The sequence below is a fragment of the Balaenoptera borealis genome (assembly GCF_965194805.1).
Source record: "Balaenoptera borealis genome assembly, chromosome: 4".
Classification (NCBI taxonomy): domain Eukaryota; kingdom Metazoa; phylum Chordata; class Mammalia; order Artiodactyla; family Balaenopteridae; genus Balaenoptera; species Balaenoptera borealis.
The window spans coordinates 110,427,174-110,444,812 of record NC_138861.1 but is presented as its reverse complement, the minus strand read 5'-3'; positions in this window follow the sequence as shown (position 1 = coordinate 110,444,812).

Genomic DNA, 17,639 nt, shown 5'->3' with positions numbered 1-17,639 from the left:
ACTAATGTTTTCCAAATCAAGTGCAGGAAATATCTTATTCATTGTTATGTTCTAAGGGCTGGTACAATGCAGGGTCGAGTGATCGGCTTTTTGCACAAAAGATGAAATGAAAGGAGGCACTAAATATATTGCATAATGTATGCAAAGGAGCCTATTATAGACTATAACAGATTATTGAACAGTTTTGGTAAAATTTGGATCTGAATAATATAAATTACATTGAAGTATGGTATTAAATTTGGGGTATTATTTGCAATTTGAGTGTCACAATGAGTTGTGATGAAATCTAATTATTATTTTTTTTAACACCAGACCAAAGATTTTATCTAGGAAGTTAAGTTATTATTGCCACCTAGAGCCAACATTCATAGATGATCTTTGCTGTCAAGTAGGTTTTGTTTTTGGCGTCTGTTAATTTCAAGGCATTTAGAGATGTGAGTCCCTTGGGAACAAAGATCATGCTTTAGTCAACACAGTATACTCAGTGCCTAGCAGTTTTCTTGGCATAAAGTAAGAATTCAGTACATGTCCCATGGATAAATGAATGTATCTGAGCTTGCATCCCGCAATGCACATATAATTTGCTTTCAAGTCATTAATTTAGTCTTAGGAACAAAAATCAATAAAGTTCTATGGAAAGGGTGCTATGCCAGGGATTGGAATCCACCAAAAAATATGAAGGGTATATGAAAGACCTAGGTGTAAGAAAAACAATCACAAGTAAAATGAAAAATAATTCAAGGTACAATAAATGAGATTCCATACAGATATTGGCTAAATTTCCTCTCCCACTTGATTTGCATTATTCTAGAATTTACTGTAACTTTTTGTATTTAGAGATAAAAATAATATATAATTGAATTCCAAAATAATATTCTATATAATATACATAATATAATTGCCTACTGAAAGTTTAACAGCAATGATTGAATATCCTTAGAAATTCAACAGTTAGTGATTTATGGCATGAACACTCCATAAATAAAAATGTATTTCATCACAGATCATGACAGAAAACTTAGCAAAAGAGAACACAAAACTCCAAATTTTTCTGTTGATACTTCCAGGATTGGTATGTACTATTCTCTTACAAATCTCAGTAAACATATAATTAGTGCAGCAATTTAGAACTGAAGATGAAAACCAAGATGTGTTTCTTCTTTACCATGTAAAATTGTCATAACCATACTAAGTGAAAATCAGCACCTATATCTCAGTTTCTTTAACTATAAAAGTCAATTAATCTTTTTTTCACCTAACAGACTCATCACTTCCCAAGTCAAGTTGTTTAGTGAGTTGATCTAAATCATTGGTCCGATGGCCAGGTAAGAAAGTAGGGGGAAATCCTGAAGAAGTTGCATGCTGTTCTATAACGTAGATCTCTCTGCATTGTCTGTAAGCAAGTGGAGAGCACTAGCCATTAACGGAAGAAGTGGGCTACTTCTGCAGCTCAGAGGGTTCAGAAGAATATTGGGTTTAAACGTACTTCACTGTACTGACTCAGAATTGTCCACTCTGGGTCTCAATCTGTCCCTGGTATTGGTGTAGTAGACTTTCAGTGGTTACCCTTAGAATTAACCTCAGCTATTGTCCATTTGTGTTTCCTCTTTTAGAAATTTTATGTTTGATTATTATATTGATATGTTTGATTTGTCTGTTTTACTGGTTTTATATACTAAGAATTTTTATATACTATACATACTTACATATATTCTATTATTATGTAATAGAATCTTAATATTATAACGTCATATGAGTAAATATTCTTAATATAAATAATGTTATATAATATATTAAGAATACTTACTTTTTATTATTTTAAAATGTTTTCAATATTAAAAATATTAACAAAATTAATATCTATGTTCCGTGTCCCACCTCCAGTTTGAACTTTGACATTTAGTTTTATTTATAATGTTTTTTAAAATAAGAAATTGTCCTTATCAATGTTTAGAAAGTAAATGTATTAGCCTTTTATTTTACAGTTTCTTTCCTTGATTTTACTATTTTAGGAAGTCAAGTTATTAAGTCAGAGATTTTATTTTAATAATAATGCTACTCATATTGATAATAAATTTGGAAAATACATAGTGATAAGAAAGTCCTCATATTCCTAAAACCTTTAAACCATTACTGGACATATTTTAGCATATTTATGTCCTATATTCATGCTCTGTATATTTTTCTGCATGTTTGAAATAATACCAAGGGTCCAAATTTCTCTTTCACTTTTTTCTCTTAGCATTTTCTCAGGGCATTAATACTGGCTGTGTACTACCCAAATCAGGATATTCACCATGACTATTGCTGGAAAGTTAGCTTGCTTTTATTTTCCCCTGTTATAAATATGCTGCAATCAACATATTTGTATATAGTTTTCCATTTCCCAAGACAATGGGTTATTTCCATAGGATAGATTCAAGTAAAATGGAATTCTGATTCAAAGGACATGAGGTACTTAAGAAACATAATGTATATTGTCAAATTTCTCTAGCAGTATGTCCTCCCTCCACAATTATAAGTCCTCACACAGTTCCCAACAGAAGAATCTACTGCTTTTATTGGTCACAGTTTGTCCTTTGAGCCATGCACACATATATATGCACACACACAATCAACTCTTACCCATGTTTTAAGTGGAAATTATAGTGATGTTTGTCTCCTTTTGGTTATAGTTCAAGGTAAAGAAAAAGTAAATTGTGGCTTATGAGTTATTGATTGGAAGCAGGGTGTCATTTGTCAAAGCAGTCATTGGCCTGAAATATCAGCAACTGTATAAACACATATGCCCCCATCACAGATTTTCTACTCATGTTCTGTTATGGAAACACAAAACCTTATTGATTGCATTCTGGAATTAAAGCTCAGCTCGATGGTTGAAAATATACCATTGCCTATACTACATTTATTTTTGAGACTTGTTTTACTGTAGTAGCTCAAAAAATCAATTTGTGGCGCCCAGCTAGACTGACTTTTAAGGAACAAAATAACCTTTTATTTTTTTTCTCCCCTCTGGTCCTCATGTAATTTTAGTCCTACTCTTCTATGGTCTTATGACCTCATGGTACTTAGAAAATTCCATAAAACCAGTATTAGATAGTTTGTGATGAAAATGACCTGATTAAGATAGAGAAAGAAAGGGGCATTTGTACAGGTCTTGATTTGTTCAGTTTCTTCTTTTTTTCAACAGTTTTGTTGACACCACATTATGGTGGTAATAGTATGAAGGGTGTCTGTGTATGTCTAAACTCAATTTGCACAGGTCATAATTAATGGTTCAGTGCAGAGAACCTCTGTGAGCTATCAGCTGATGCATCTTGATTCATATTTATTTTTCTTCATTTTACCCTGCTCCCTTATTCTGGGAGTTTGTGTTGATGGAATTAAATATGGCACATCAGGATCTAAGGTCAGATAAAAAAGTGAGAAGACTCTCAGGTGACATAGAAATAGATGTATACAGAGTTCATCAAAGATGCTCACATTTCTTCTAAAGAAACACATTCTGTATTGGTAGTGTAAAGAGCTTTTTCAAATTTAATGTCTATAAAAATTATTTCATTGGCTGAGTCTCCCTAGTCAAGGCTGTTGAGAAGGAAGGTAGATGAAAAAAAGGAGAGGGAGCCTGGAGAAGCATGCCATGTTGAGGTTTAAGAACATCAGTGTCATGGGGTTAGGGAACATGATGGCTGAAAATACCTAAATATCTCTCAGAGTTTCCTCTGTCCTTCGGTTTTTTCATTTGTATGTGTTTGTGTGTGTGTGTGTGTGTGTGTGTGTGTGTGTGGTAATAGCACTGAACATGAGATCTACCCTCTCAAATTTTGAAGTGAACAATAGCATATTGAGAATTATAGGAACGATGTTGTACAGATATTTCTAGAACCTATTCATCCATTCTTTCTTTTAATTATTTAGTCATTTATTTACTGCACATACACTGAGCACAGGCTCCAAGCTGCGGACTGGTTGTCTACATGCTCAGAGTCCAGCTGCAGAAGCAGACACATGAATGGATAAGAACAATTCACTGAGCCAAGTCTTGGGTTGAGGCATGCCCACAATGCTGCCGTATCCCCAGAGAAAAGGGACCAAGCTAACACAGCTGAAAAAGGTATTCTAGCAGCTGAGTCAAAATTCATTGAGTTGGATCTTGAAAACTACATAGACATTTTTTTTTTTGCTGAGAAGATGGAGAAATAAGAACAGGCAGAAAGAGCACCATTTTGCCAGCAGGATCTTGGGCAAGTTTGAAGGTAATCTGACTGGAGGAAAGGTCACATGGAGTGAGTGTATCAATAGAACGAGATTATGGAAAGTCTTTTATACCAGGTAGGAACTTTGAACATTTTTCTTTTCCTGTAGCAGAACATGTTTTATATTTTTCTCTTTAAATCTATTCTCAAACAGCAGCCAATTTTACTCAGACCACTTAACACTTCTGCAAACCTTTAATGACTTCCATTTCACTCAAAATTAAGTCCAACTAAAAATGGCTTATAGAACAATGCAGACTTCCCCATTCATTCTTCTCAGCTTTTCTTGGGCTGCCCTCTCATTCACTTGAATCCAGCCACTAGGCCCTCTCTCTGATGCTCCTATAGCCTGGAAATCTCGTTCCCCAAATTCCACACCACCTGCTGACTCCCTCCCCCTAGTCCTTTGCTGAGCATCTCCCAGCTTTAGTGAACCATTCTACTTAATGGTGACTGATATCTTTAACCCAGCAACCCCTTCCCCTTCTCAGCTTTACGTATTATCATAGAACTTATCACCGTTAGAGTACTGTACATCTTATTCATTTATAGTACTCCTTTGGCATCCATAGGGGATTGGTTCCAGGAGCTGCTGTGGAAATCTGCAGGTGCTCAAGTCCCATAGTTGGCCCTCCTTAACAGCGGGTTCCGCATCTGCGCATTTAACCAACCAAAGATGGTAAACATAGTATGCTCATAGTATGTAACCCATGGATATGGAAAGCCAACTGTCTAATTTTCTGGCTCCTCTCTTTAAAATGTAAGTTCCATAAGGCAGATACTCTCATCTGCTTTATTTATTCATGTATCTCTGACACCTGGTTATCGGTCAATAAATATCTCTGGAATGAATAAACATCATTCTTCTCTAAACATTGGTGCATAAAAAATAATTTTAAGGCCTTATTGGATATTATTTTATTCATAAAAAATTTACCCCAAATGCAGCATATTGATGAACTTTTATATAAAACATAGTATGATGATATATTTTCTAACCATTTATAAAGAAGGCAACTTGAGATTTGTAGGGTACCTGACACCTCTGCGTTCCCTACCGCATGGCTTAAGGCAAGCTGGTGACTCACTGGACTTCAGTTCCCAAGTCTGTGGCATAAGGGGGGTTAGATTTCCAAATCTGAAGGCTTTTTCCTCAGCTCTTATTTGCTGTGTACTTCCTCAGTGTTAGCTCTCAGGTAGATCAAGTTCACCCTATCTCAGAATTCCATCATTGGGTAGGAGAAAGTATGGGCCAAGAACATACTGGAGTCTTAGAGAATACTCAGTAGTGTCTTCAAGTAAATGACTGGCAATTTTGATACATAAAGGAATGGAAAGATGTGAAAGAGATAGAAAATTATAAAAATTGTCAAACATTTCTTCCTTCTTGTGCTTCTCACTTAATACTTTCTTATCCTGATACAGTCAAACTACTAATATTTCAAGAAAAAAACTAATATGTGGCAAGAAGATTGGGACATGAAGCTTCCTCTTAGGTTTTACTCATTCTAATACATTAGTAAGAATCACACCCACTTTTGGCTTCACCATATAGCAGGCATAGTACCATATTGCCTGGGAGTGCTACCTTTTGGAGAGATGCTTAGAGTTTGGGAAGACTGAGGAGAACCAGAGTGAGACCCTTGAGAAATGAGGTATAGAGTGTATGATTCTTGCTCTAATTGATCAGAAGGGAAATGCCAATGCTTCCTTTTCCTTTGAACACAGCTGGAGAGAAAAGTTCTAAAGAACAAGGTAAGAAATAGAAAAAAGGCTTTTTTTTTTTAAACTGACCTCAAATCTAGACTTTGTGCTGAAGGAAGAAATGCTATTCTTAATGACAACACATAGTTTAGAACTGCTCCTTATGGTGGGAAACTAATAAACACTAGCAGTTGCATGTTAGATTGTCATAAAGAACATTATTATTCCATATGCTTAAACTGTGCATGAATTAAGCACAAAGGTAGAAAGCTAATCAAGTTTTCTGAGATTGTGGATTTAGAATTTAAGTCACAGTTAACACAATTACAATTGCTTTCATCAGCTGGGTAGAGTATTCATGGGTAATAACAGGAATAACAAAATTAACACTAGTTGCTCAAAAGTGTTTACTACTTTTGTGCCCAGATCATGGGTATTTTACTTAGTTTAGTTTCATTTACATAGTTTAGTTCAAGTGAAAGCAATTTTTTTCTGTAAAGAGTCAGATAGTAAATATTTTAGTAGTTGTAGGCAAATAGGGTCAGTGTTCATCACAACTACCCAACTCTGCAGTTGTAGCCATGTAAAAAAGTGGGCCTGGCTGTGTTCCAATACAACTTCATTTATAAAAGAAGGCAGTGGCAAGATTTGGCCATGGGTTGAAGTTCAAGACCTCTGGTTTAGTTCATTTGACAGCTATGACAACTCTAATGTATTATTCTTAACCCCAATTTATTGGTTAGGAAAATGGTGCTCAAGTAGGACCAATAAGTTACCTGGGATGTGGAAGGAGTAGTGTTCTAATATTTGTCAATCTGATCCCAGCGTCAACGGCCTTTTCCCTGCATTGCATTTTTTACTCGTTTGTGACAGATAAAGGTGTCCTTTCTGCCTTCAATGTACCCTTCCATTCCAGGAACCACTGGATTTAGAAGACATGTTGGTTCCATCAGTTCTTGTTCAGCTCCAAACATCAGTGGGGAATCTGTGTTCTCTGTTTCTCAAGTACAGGTGCTGCTCTGGTCCTCAAGGATGTTTGCTGACTTTACCTCTTCATCCTGTCTCTCTTGTTCTGTCTACACTGAAAACCTGATATATGAGCTTTATTTTAGTGTCAAACTCAATTTGTCAGTGCTACCATCTTTCCTTGTGTAGTTCTGAAAAACAAGGGAGTTGGTTTGAAACCAAGGGCTTACACATTGAACACTACTTAACTCTAATGAAATTCCTTTTTGTTGGGAAGAAAATAATCAGGCTGGAAAGTTGAACTCTGACCAAGTGGAGCAAATGAAATAATAAGAAAGGCACTATTTTTTGGAGGGAGTAGTGCTGGGCCAAGAAATCAAGATTCACTGATTCAGTACCTTTCACCTAAGCTTCATGGGCTTGGATTTGTCACTTGGTGTCATTATGATAGGATATAAATGACATAATTTGAAAGAATGACCTTTTCAAGTTTCCAGAGTTAACTTGTACATATTGATAGAGATATCATAGGCATCATGAACCCTGATTGTCACACATATTGAAGGGCCGATTCTCAATCCCCCTGCCTTTCCACATCATTAGTTCTATCCCAACACCTATCTTCATTTTCCTTCTCCTGGTCATCAGGACCCCTCCTCTTCAAGACCAAGAATATTACCCCCACCTAGAGTTCTTTCTTCGTTCTGGTTTCCAGTATGAGAAGGAAAAATCTCCTCAACAGGAGATGAGGATGATGAGAAGGACAACTTACCCTTCTTGGAAAATCTGTTTCCAGCCTAGAGGAAAATAGCATTCTCCCTTCTGCAAACCTAGTGGCATATAATATAGTATTCATAGCATCTTATAGCCATAATCAGATGTAAGTAGCAACTGTTCCCTCAGAGAATATCAGGGTCTACTCTCAACTTACACTTATAAAACAATGTCCTGAAAAACTACAAGAAACACTCACATCAGGTACCGCCTTAAATAGAAGAGCAATTTTCTAATATTAATCCCAAAGAATTACATTAACATGCAAGCTTCAACTCACCCAATTTTAACATCTTGTTTTCTTTAAAACCAAGCAATCAGAGCACATTCTCAGGTTGGAACTAATACAAAACAAGCAAATCCACAGCTCCACTGAGATTAATGTGTTTATTTGTACAACTAAAGGTGTGTGGTCTAATGTCAACCTTCAGCTTGGAATGCCATGGTTTTAAAAATAAAATATAAATTTCATTTTTAATGGCAGCAGTTAAAAGAAAGCAAACACTTTGCTTTCCTCCCCACCAAGGATTCTTTTGTAAATTTGGGGAATGAATTGTTCCACTGTCTCTTTCCACTTTACTGTTTTAGTTTCCTGGAACTGCCTTGAGCCTGTTTTTCCACTGGTAGTCAGAACTGCTCAGGCTTGGTGCTTCCTGGAGTATGTATAAGTTTTAGCTTTGCAGGAGGCTTAGAATGTTGGCTCAGGTAATGTGACCACATACACAAGAGCTTGATTTTTAAGACCGGTTAATGTGAAATGCTTTATAAAGAATGTCATTAACTGCCTCTAATGAAGGAACTTCACCTTCTGGAGAAACTCCTTCAGAGCACAGAGATTTTTAAAAATGGTTCATTTTTTACATTCCTCCTACATGTATCATCAGGTCCTTCAGATGTAGAGGGAAGAAGAAAGAAGCATGAGACTATCCTAACTGAAATTTCAATTTACATAATATTGGAAGCTATACTGGGTAACAACATGCTTTTTCCAAATACAAAGAGTTAATTTATCCTTTTTAATGAGGAAACTGACATTTGTTCTGTACCTACCATGTGTTCAGTGCTTTACTTTTTTATCTTTCACAGTCCCTGTAAAATACATACTGCTATCCTGTCCCTCTTGATGAAAAATCAGAGAAGCTAAGCTAGTTGCCTAGAGTCACATAGTATTATAACATGGGAAATAAGATAAAAAATTCCAGAATCAGAACACTTGGGTTCATATTTCACCTCCATCACTTGCTGATAGCACTTAAATCTGTCTTAGAAGCTACACAACGGGGTTGATTTTTATATTTCAACATAAAAATGTTGACGTTATGATAAGTTATCATAAAATGAAAATGTTGTGCACAAAATGATTTAAAATATTTTAACATATGATAGAAAAAGTTTGATAAATAAGATACAGGACAGCTTAAAATCTAAAACAAAAATATAAAACAATGTAAAATCTTAATATAGAATAGGCAAAGTGTATGATTAGTAAATGGAGCAATAATAATAACCAATAAGCATAATCATTTTTATTCCATTAGTTACTAATGAGAACTTTATAAATGCGGTAAGAAGTTATCATGTTATTTTAATATATTGGCAAAAAATAGTAAATGATATTTAGCATTGGAGAAACAGGCACTTTCATAAGCAAATATAACAGAGCCACAGGGCAATTTTCTCAGAGGGTAGGTTTCTAATATTTAAAAAAAAATATTTTCTTATATATTCAAACTACCAAAATATGCAATATCTGAATTTTTATCCTGAAGAAATAATTGATGCTGTGGGCTGAACTGCACCTCCCCACCAAATTCACAGGTGGAAGCACTAACCACCAATGTGGTTGTATTTGGAGATGGGGTCTTTGGAAGATAATCAGGTTTAGATAAATTCATGATGGTAGGACTCTCACAATGGAATTAGTGTCCTTATAAGAAAAGGAAGAGATGCTACAGCTCTCTCTGACACCTGACAACACAGCGAGAAGGTGGTCATCTGCCAAAAAGAGGGTCCTCACTTTATATTGTGCTACAGTTCACAATTTATATATTTATATATATATATATATATATATATATATATATATATATATATATATATATAAACAGACACACTCTGGAGTATATTTAAAATCATCTCAATATACATATAGTATTAGTGTATTAGTTTATGCAGGGTTTGCCAGAGAGCTAGATATATATATATATATATATATATATAGAGAGAGAGAGAGAGAGAGAGAGAGAGAGAGAGAGAGACAGAGAGACAGAGAGAGAGAGAAAGAGAGGGTGAGATTAATTATAAGGAAGTGGCTCAAGTAACTACAGAGGCTAAGAAGTCCCAAGATCTGGCAACAAACTGGGACGCAGAAGAACCGATGATGTAAGTTCCAAAATGAAAGCTGGCAGGCTGGGGACCCAAGAAGAGCTGATGTTTTGGTTTGTATACAAAGGCAGAAAAAACTGATATTCCAGGTCAAACAGTCAGGCAGAAGCAGTTGTCTCTTACTCAAGGGAGGATCAGCTGTTTTGTTCTATTCAGACTTTCAACTGATTGGATGAGGGTCACCTACATTAGGCAGGATAATCTGCTTTATTCAGTCTACTGATTCAAGGGCTGACATCAAGAAACACCCTCACAGATGCACCTGGAATAATGTGTGACCAAATATCTGGGCCCCCATGGACCTTTTAAGTGGACTAATAAAATTAACAATCTTATATATAGTATATAGGCTAAGCTAAATTCACTATACATGGTGCTTATTTTCTCAGTTTAATTTGGATAATTCTTATTGCTGTGTCTTCAAGTGTGTTGATTTTTTTTCATGTGTGTCCGAATTGCTACTAATCCTATTCCATGTATTTTTCATTCCAGTGTTGTATTTTTCATCTCTACAGGTTCCCTTGGATCTTTTTATATATTCCATTCTAAAATTGTAATCATATTTTCCGATACTTATTTAAATATCTGGAGCATAGTATACTGTCTGTTTTAATGTCCTTTTCTATTAATTCTATCATCTCTGTTATTTCGAGATCTGTTTCTACTGAAAATGCTTTCTTCATAGGCCACATTTCTCTGCTTTTTTATAATCTAGTGATTTTTATTTGAATAATGAAGTCTGTGAATGTTATGTTCTTAATTGATAGATTTTACTTCACTATTTTAAAGAACAGTGGCCTTATCTGGCAGGTAGTTTTGTTACTTTTGTCTTAGTTTAATAATTTTGAGGATTTTTTAAGTGAAAGGCAAGTGACTACTCTTTATTTTACAGAAAGGTTTGCAAGTTTTAAAAAATACAAGCTTTTTTTTTTTAAAGGTTTTCATTTGACATTTCAAGACCACTGTAGGTTTGGTTTTTTTTAATAGTAATCTTTTGTTTATTTATTTTTATATTTTTATTTTTGGCTGTGTTGGGTCTTCGTTTCTGTGCGAGGGCTTTCTCTAGTTGCGGCAAGAGGGGGCCACTGTTAACCGCGGTGCGCGGGCCTCTTCACTATTGCGGCCTCTCTTGTTGCAGAGCACAGGCTCCAGACGCGCAGGCTCAGTAGTTGTGGCTCACGGGCCTATTTGCTCCGCGGCACGTGGGATCTTCCCCGACCAGGGCTCGAACCCGTGTCCCCTGCATTGGCAGGCAGATTCTCAACCACTGTGCCACCAGGGAAGCCCCAAGCTTCTTTAAATTATCTGATTCTCTTGTTTTTAAATCGACTTGATTTATTGCATTTATTTTTCTAAAGGAAGGTATCACTGTGATTTACTGAAAAATGGCTTATTATTACATCCAATTGAAGATAATTTTATCATAGTCCTTGCCAGAGTTTTATAGAATAATGTAAATGAAGATTTAATTTAATACTTAGTAAACTGCCTTGTTACACAAACAGACATTTTAATATGTCATACAGTTCCTAGAAAATGAAAATTACTGTTATGCCTCTGCCATAGAGGGTGATTCTATGATAAAATAAATGATGAGCATAATACTAAGTCAAAATAAGCATTGGGTTTTAAAAACCATGAAGATTGTTTTTTTAAAGGTTTATTTTTGAGGAGGAGCAGAATTTAATATGGAAAAATTATCTTTTATGGCATAGCTCCTCTCTTATCTCTACTGATTGTTCTGTGTATTCAACAAGGTGTCTCCCATAGGGGTCTATAATAATATCCAACTCTGTGTGATCTCTGAGAATTATTTGGCTTACAGGTCCACAGTAATGCTTTTTTCCTTGAGTTTTTATTATCTGCTTTGTGGGATTCCACTCTATACATGAACAGGTTGGTATTCAGCTAAAGACTCAAGAAGACCACTTATAAAAACATTTCAGAGTTTTTTCTAGACATCTCCTTTCTCTTGGACACTCAGTTCCACATATTATAGCTGCCTTGGCCTTCCTTACTCTTATCCCTGCCTTTTCTACTCAGCAAGATTGCTGGTCAATCTGGCATCACCTGACAGACTCTCATTCTGTAATTTCCTCCAGTCAGAAAGCTGGGACAATCATAGGGCTCACCTTGTTTGTTTTGTGTTTCTCAGGCATCAATAAAAATGCTGAATGTTGTCCAACATGTTAAAATAGTTACTTTCTATATTTTGTCCATTTCTTTTTTGTTTATATTACAGGAGGGTAATTCTGCACTATTTCATTTAATCACGGTCAGAACCTAAAGTTTAAAATGCATTCTATATTTACTTTCCATCTCAAATTATGTCTAGCCATGTTGTACAATGTATCTTATTAGTGATGCTACAATAAGATTAAATGCAGTTAAGACACTCAAAATGTCAACAGTATGAAAATGGTCCCAAATTTAATTTAAACTGTGTCCCATAATTTTAGGAAGTATTTAAATCCAAAAATTAAAAACTGAATAATTTTACAAGTTAAAGTCTACAATGAATTAATGCCTAAAATGAAATTCTTCTTCCTTGTGAATTAAAGTTCAAGAAAATTCAAATTTAAAATTCATCCTTCCCCATTTCTTATTCGGCTCAGTTTCAGCAAGACACTCTTGATGCTTGGTTGGGCCAAAATTCCTTTTGTAGTAGCCAGAAGCCTCTCGTTCTGTCTCTGTCTCTGTCTATCTATGTCTCTGTCTGTCTTTCTCTTTCTCCATCTCTGTCTCTTTCCTTCCCCTTATGTTTTAGTTCCACGGTAAATTCTATCTTTATCTTATTTCTCAAGGAGTCTAAATAGAATTCACATTATAAGCACTGACCATCAGAGAATGTCATACGTGTTATTACTAGCTTCTTGCAAGTTTTAGAAATGTTCAGTAGTGGTAGCCCAGGTCACCACGTATTTTAAATAACTTTTTCTCCCATCTAGTATATATTTATAAATATACCTATATCCATATTTATAACCGTGTCAATATATATCTCTCTTATTTCCCATTTCTCCTTTTATCCTTGAAAATAATTGCTAATGCATGAATTCTTTCTAGTGACATAATGTGCACTCTTCCCTCTTTAGTCCTTTGCCCCAGTGCCTGCTTCTACTACTTCTCACTGTGAAATTTGTCATAGCTATTCTTTTTGCCTCACAGGGAATTATTTAATCAAGAGCTAACTTGAGACCATCTGGAAGAGGTGAACCTGTGGACAAGGTCAGATTCAGGTTTTGTGGGGTCTGAAGTTTATACAATTTGCAACATCCTCTTATTAACAAAAAATAACATGGAATTTCAATTACTAAACAAACTATGACCTCTGATACTGCTCCTGTGTGTAATGTCTTTCGGTGGGTTAGCACAGAGATGGAAGGGATATTCTTGGAATCATGGCCTGTATCTGGATGCCTAAAAATACTATGACCCTTCATGAAAGTGATCGTGAGCCACATGCATATATCCCACTCAGTCCAAACTACGTGTCTGTGTTTTAACTTCCTTTTAGTTGGATCTCCAAAAATGTCCATGGCAACTTCCATCTCATCCATAAGCTGGGGAAGACAGATGAGGGAAATTCAGAGTCTAGATAACTAATGGTCATAACTGATTATGGCTCAGATAGCTTAATTTTGCCAATTTTATAAAACATACGGCCTTATGAACACATTGCTAGGAAATTTCAGAGAGCTTTGGAGGGAAACTACATAAGAGGGACCCTGAGGCCTATGCTTCGTTACTTGCACCATAAAGCAACTTATGCAGAAGCGTTTCCATGCATCCAAGGTTAGCCTCTGGTCCTAAAAGAAGGATACAATTTGGATCCCCTAGTCTACCACTACATGACTATTCCTGGGACTAACAATTGGAAGTTGGGGCCCTAGTACCTTTGTCTAGTTCATGGGCAACTCATGTGCCAAACATTTGAAAGGAAAAATGTACTCCTCTCCTTTACTATCTAAAAGGCTAAGAAGATTCTTTCTCTATGATGAAATGTTTGCCTTGCCCAACCCTGCTCAAGAAAAGATGCATTTTCATAGCTCAATATCAAGGCACAGAAAGTTGGCCCACTCCTCTGCTGAGGCCAGTTGTAGCCTCACCTGAGTTTGTGGCTAGGATCCACAGAGCTAGCATGTGCTGTGGCCACTCTGGAGGATAGTGCATGACTTTAACTTCCACAGCAACCTATGTGCTAAGGCCAAAGCTTTTGTAAGTGTAAGGTCAAGGTTTAACAGCTACCCCATGCCTTCTATCATTGAGCCTGCAATCCATAACTACGGAAATCTTCTCCTTGCAGAAGCTAGTGTGTCCAATATTTGCTTGCCAGACCAGTCTCCATGGTTTTGCTGAAGAGTCAGAACTTCTATGCTATTACTACATCCAGGGGCTGCTATACCAAACTCCATGGTCCACATCTTTCCTGAGGTTCACTTTTGCAGAAAACAAACAAAGCCTAAGCCCTACTGCATGGGGATTTATATATCTGGTGGTGCTTCTATAAAGCGTACTGTTTGCCTTTACAAAAAATTGTCTTAAATGGTAGAGATCAATTAAGTTCAAAAGCCCACATGCTCTAAGGCCTAAATCAGGTAGTCAGGTGACAGTGGTTAAAATTCAACTAAAAAAAAATGGCCTTGTATCCCAGCATATGCCTGTAAAAATCATGAAGCTTAACATGTCATATCCACATAATAGGCTCAACACTAGGTTGGTTGAACACAACAAAAATATTTCCAAGTATTGTTTTTTAACCTAATATCTGTTGTATAGACAAAGTTTAGTGCTAAGAATATTAATATTGGGGACATAATGCGAGGATTGGAATCCTTGCTCTGCCATTTACTAAGTATGTAACTTTGGGAAATTTACTTCCCTCCTCTGTGTTTTAATGATGCTTTCCTCATCACTTAAACTAGGATAACACTATGATACAGTAACACGATATGGTAATGTATGATAATGCTATGATATAGTATTGTTACAAAGATTAAATGACTTCATATTTGTAAAACACATAACAAGCACTTTATAAGTGTTTATCAAGCATACATACATACATTAATTAATTAATCAATTACATCCTGTTTCTCAAAGTTCACAGCCTAATGCACCCAAATGAAATGAACTCGACCAAACTCCAGCTCCTTCACTGCCATAACCACTACCTTGAAGGAAGAGCCTTTTCCACCAAGCTTACTGCATGGAACATCTATCCCAATCCTTCAGGCCCAACCTTCATATCTTGGGGTTTGAAGAGACTCAAAGATTAGCATTCTCCTTTCTTTCCTTAGTTCTGAACAAATTGAGAAATAAGATAACATATGGCAGATGGGGCTAAAACACAAATTTTATTACTGATAAAGCTAATGTTAATGAATATGGCTTATATTTGTAGTCTTGTAAGCTTTCTGATACTGAACCTCAAAATTAAGCAACTTACCCGCTCAGTCTGACTGTCCCAAATGGAACAGGTCTCCATACATGTGTCATATGTATTTGTGTGTGTGTGTGTTTGTATTCCACTCTGTAAAACTTAGATGAGAAGTGGAGTAAAATACATGTCCCTGCAGGTACCATGTACAGTAGTTAGTTCATAACCTCAGGAGCCTCCTGGGTGTAATCTGAAACCAGCCCCCATATGTATAGGGCAAGAAGAGACCAAAGAAAGAGGCAGAGGCAGACAGTTCCAGATTGATCAGTGGCAAGTTTAATAAAAAAGTGAACTTACCTACAAAGCTTGCCTTGGGTGGCCAATAGGCTTCGAACTTGCCCACCAAAATCTTAAAGTTTATATACAGGCGTTAAGTGGGCTCAGTCGTGTACACATCCAGATGGTTCCAACAACATATTATTATTTCAAGGCATTGTCCATAGATAGCTTTTAGTGAGGGGAAGGCAAGCAAAGTGCATATGCTAAGGTCAGGAGAGAGGGTGGAGAGCCACCCTTTGGCCGGGTCCAGCTTGAGGGTCAACCAGTGGTCACATTCTCTCAAAGACTTCCTCCAACATGTGCACCCATAATAATGGAATAAAGGAAGAAGAAATTACTTGACTATAGGTCTCCAAATTATTTTTCCAAACTCACCAATCAGGAAATTGGAGAAGTGAGGGGATAGGAAGAGGTCAGCAGAATTAAGCTAACAGATGGGAAATCAGCCATTGCCATTAGAACATTTGATCACAAAACACATCCAAATGCAGTGGCTAAAAGCAACAATCATTTGCTCTTAACCATCTGAAGCTCAGATGAGTATTGAATGATCTAGGCTGGGCTCAGCTGGGTGGCTCTGTCTTAGCCTACAGGTTTGCTTGCTGACTGGAGTGACTCTAATCTTTGTGCATTTATTCTGGGGTCCAGGTTGAAGGGGAAGCAGAGACATATTCTTTTCAATGTGATGGCAAAAGCACAAATGAGAAAGAGAATGGAAACACACAAGATGTCTTAAGACCTAGGCTCAGATCTGACACACTGTCACCTCCAGCCACATGCCATTTGACAAAGCAAGTCACATGGCTAAGCCCAGAATCAAGAGGTGGGAATACAATCTACCCACAATGAGGCGACAGAACTGGAGAGAGGCAGAGAAAAGTGAAGAATTAGGGTCTGTTATTCAATCCACTTCAAGTCCCTAATCTAACCATCTGGAATGCTAAGCAAGATTCCTGGTGTTAATCTCTATACTAAATACTTCCTTTGGCACACACACTCATTTGGAGACCCTTGCTCTAAACAAACAAAAGAAGAAAAAGTAAACACCACATCCTTGCCTGAATTAATGATGCTAAGCATTTGGTACATTCTCAAAAATTTTTTAAATGAATGAATGATGAATAATTGTATGCCTTGAATATTACCTACACTCACTGAGTCTCATAATTATAATACAATTGTGAATAATTTAGCTATTAAAATGGTCGTGAATAATTTTTTGTTATTATTAATTCATAGATTTGTGCATTGATTTTCATAGATGTTTTTGAAAATTTGTTTTTGTTTTTGTTTTTATTTCTCTAGTATCTCAAACTTTGCCTTTGTTTTCAAGGTTTTTTTATGCTAAATTTATCCAATTTGTCAATTTTAAAAATACTTCCAGCCTTCTGTAACTTTAAAGCTTTCTCCGTACTCCTTAATCCTTTGTTTTGGACTCTGACATTGAATGATGGCTTTGAAATGAGTATAAATGACCAAAAACAGAAGGTCTTAGAGCTATAGGGCCTGCTTTCAAATAGATGGAGATTATATCTCGATTTTATGTTATTGCAGTTTATTTTTAAAATAAAAAATTGAAAAATCTATTGTAACCTAAAAGAACAAGATAAATATTGTGACAACATAAATGTCAACTGTGACTGAAGATTGACTTAGAAGCCCCACATTTTTAATAAATTTGAATATATGTGGTAAGACTACAAAGCAATTTTGAGCAAACCTCAGAATATATGAATGCATATGAATGTAAGTGTAAATGACATTGAAATACTTTTCGATGTCATTTACACTTACATTTACGAAATACTATGCTGATATCGAAGATCAGCATAGTT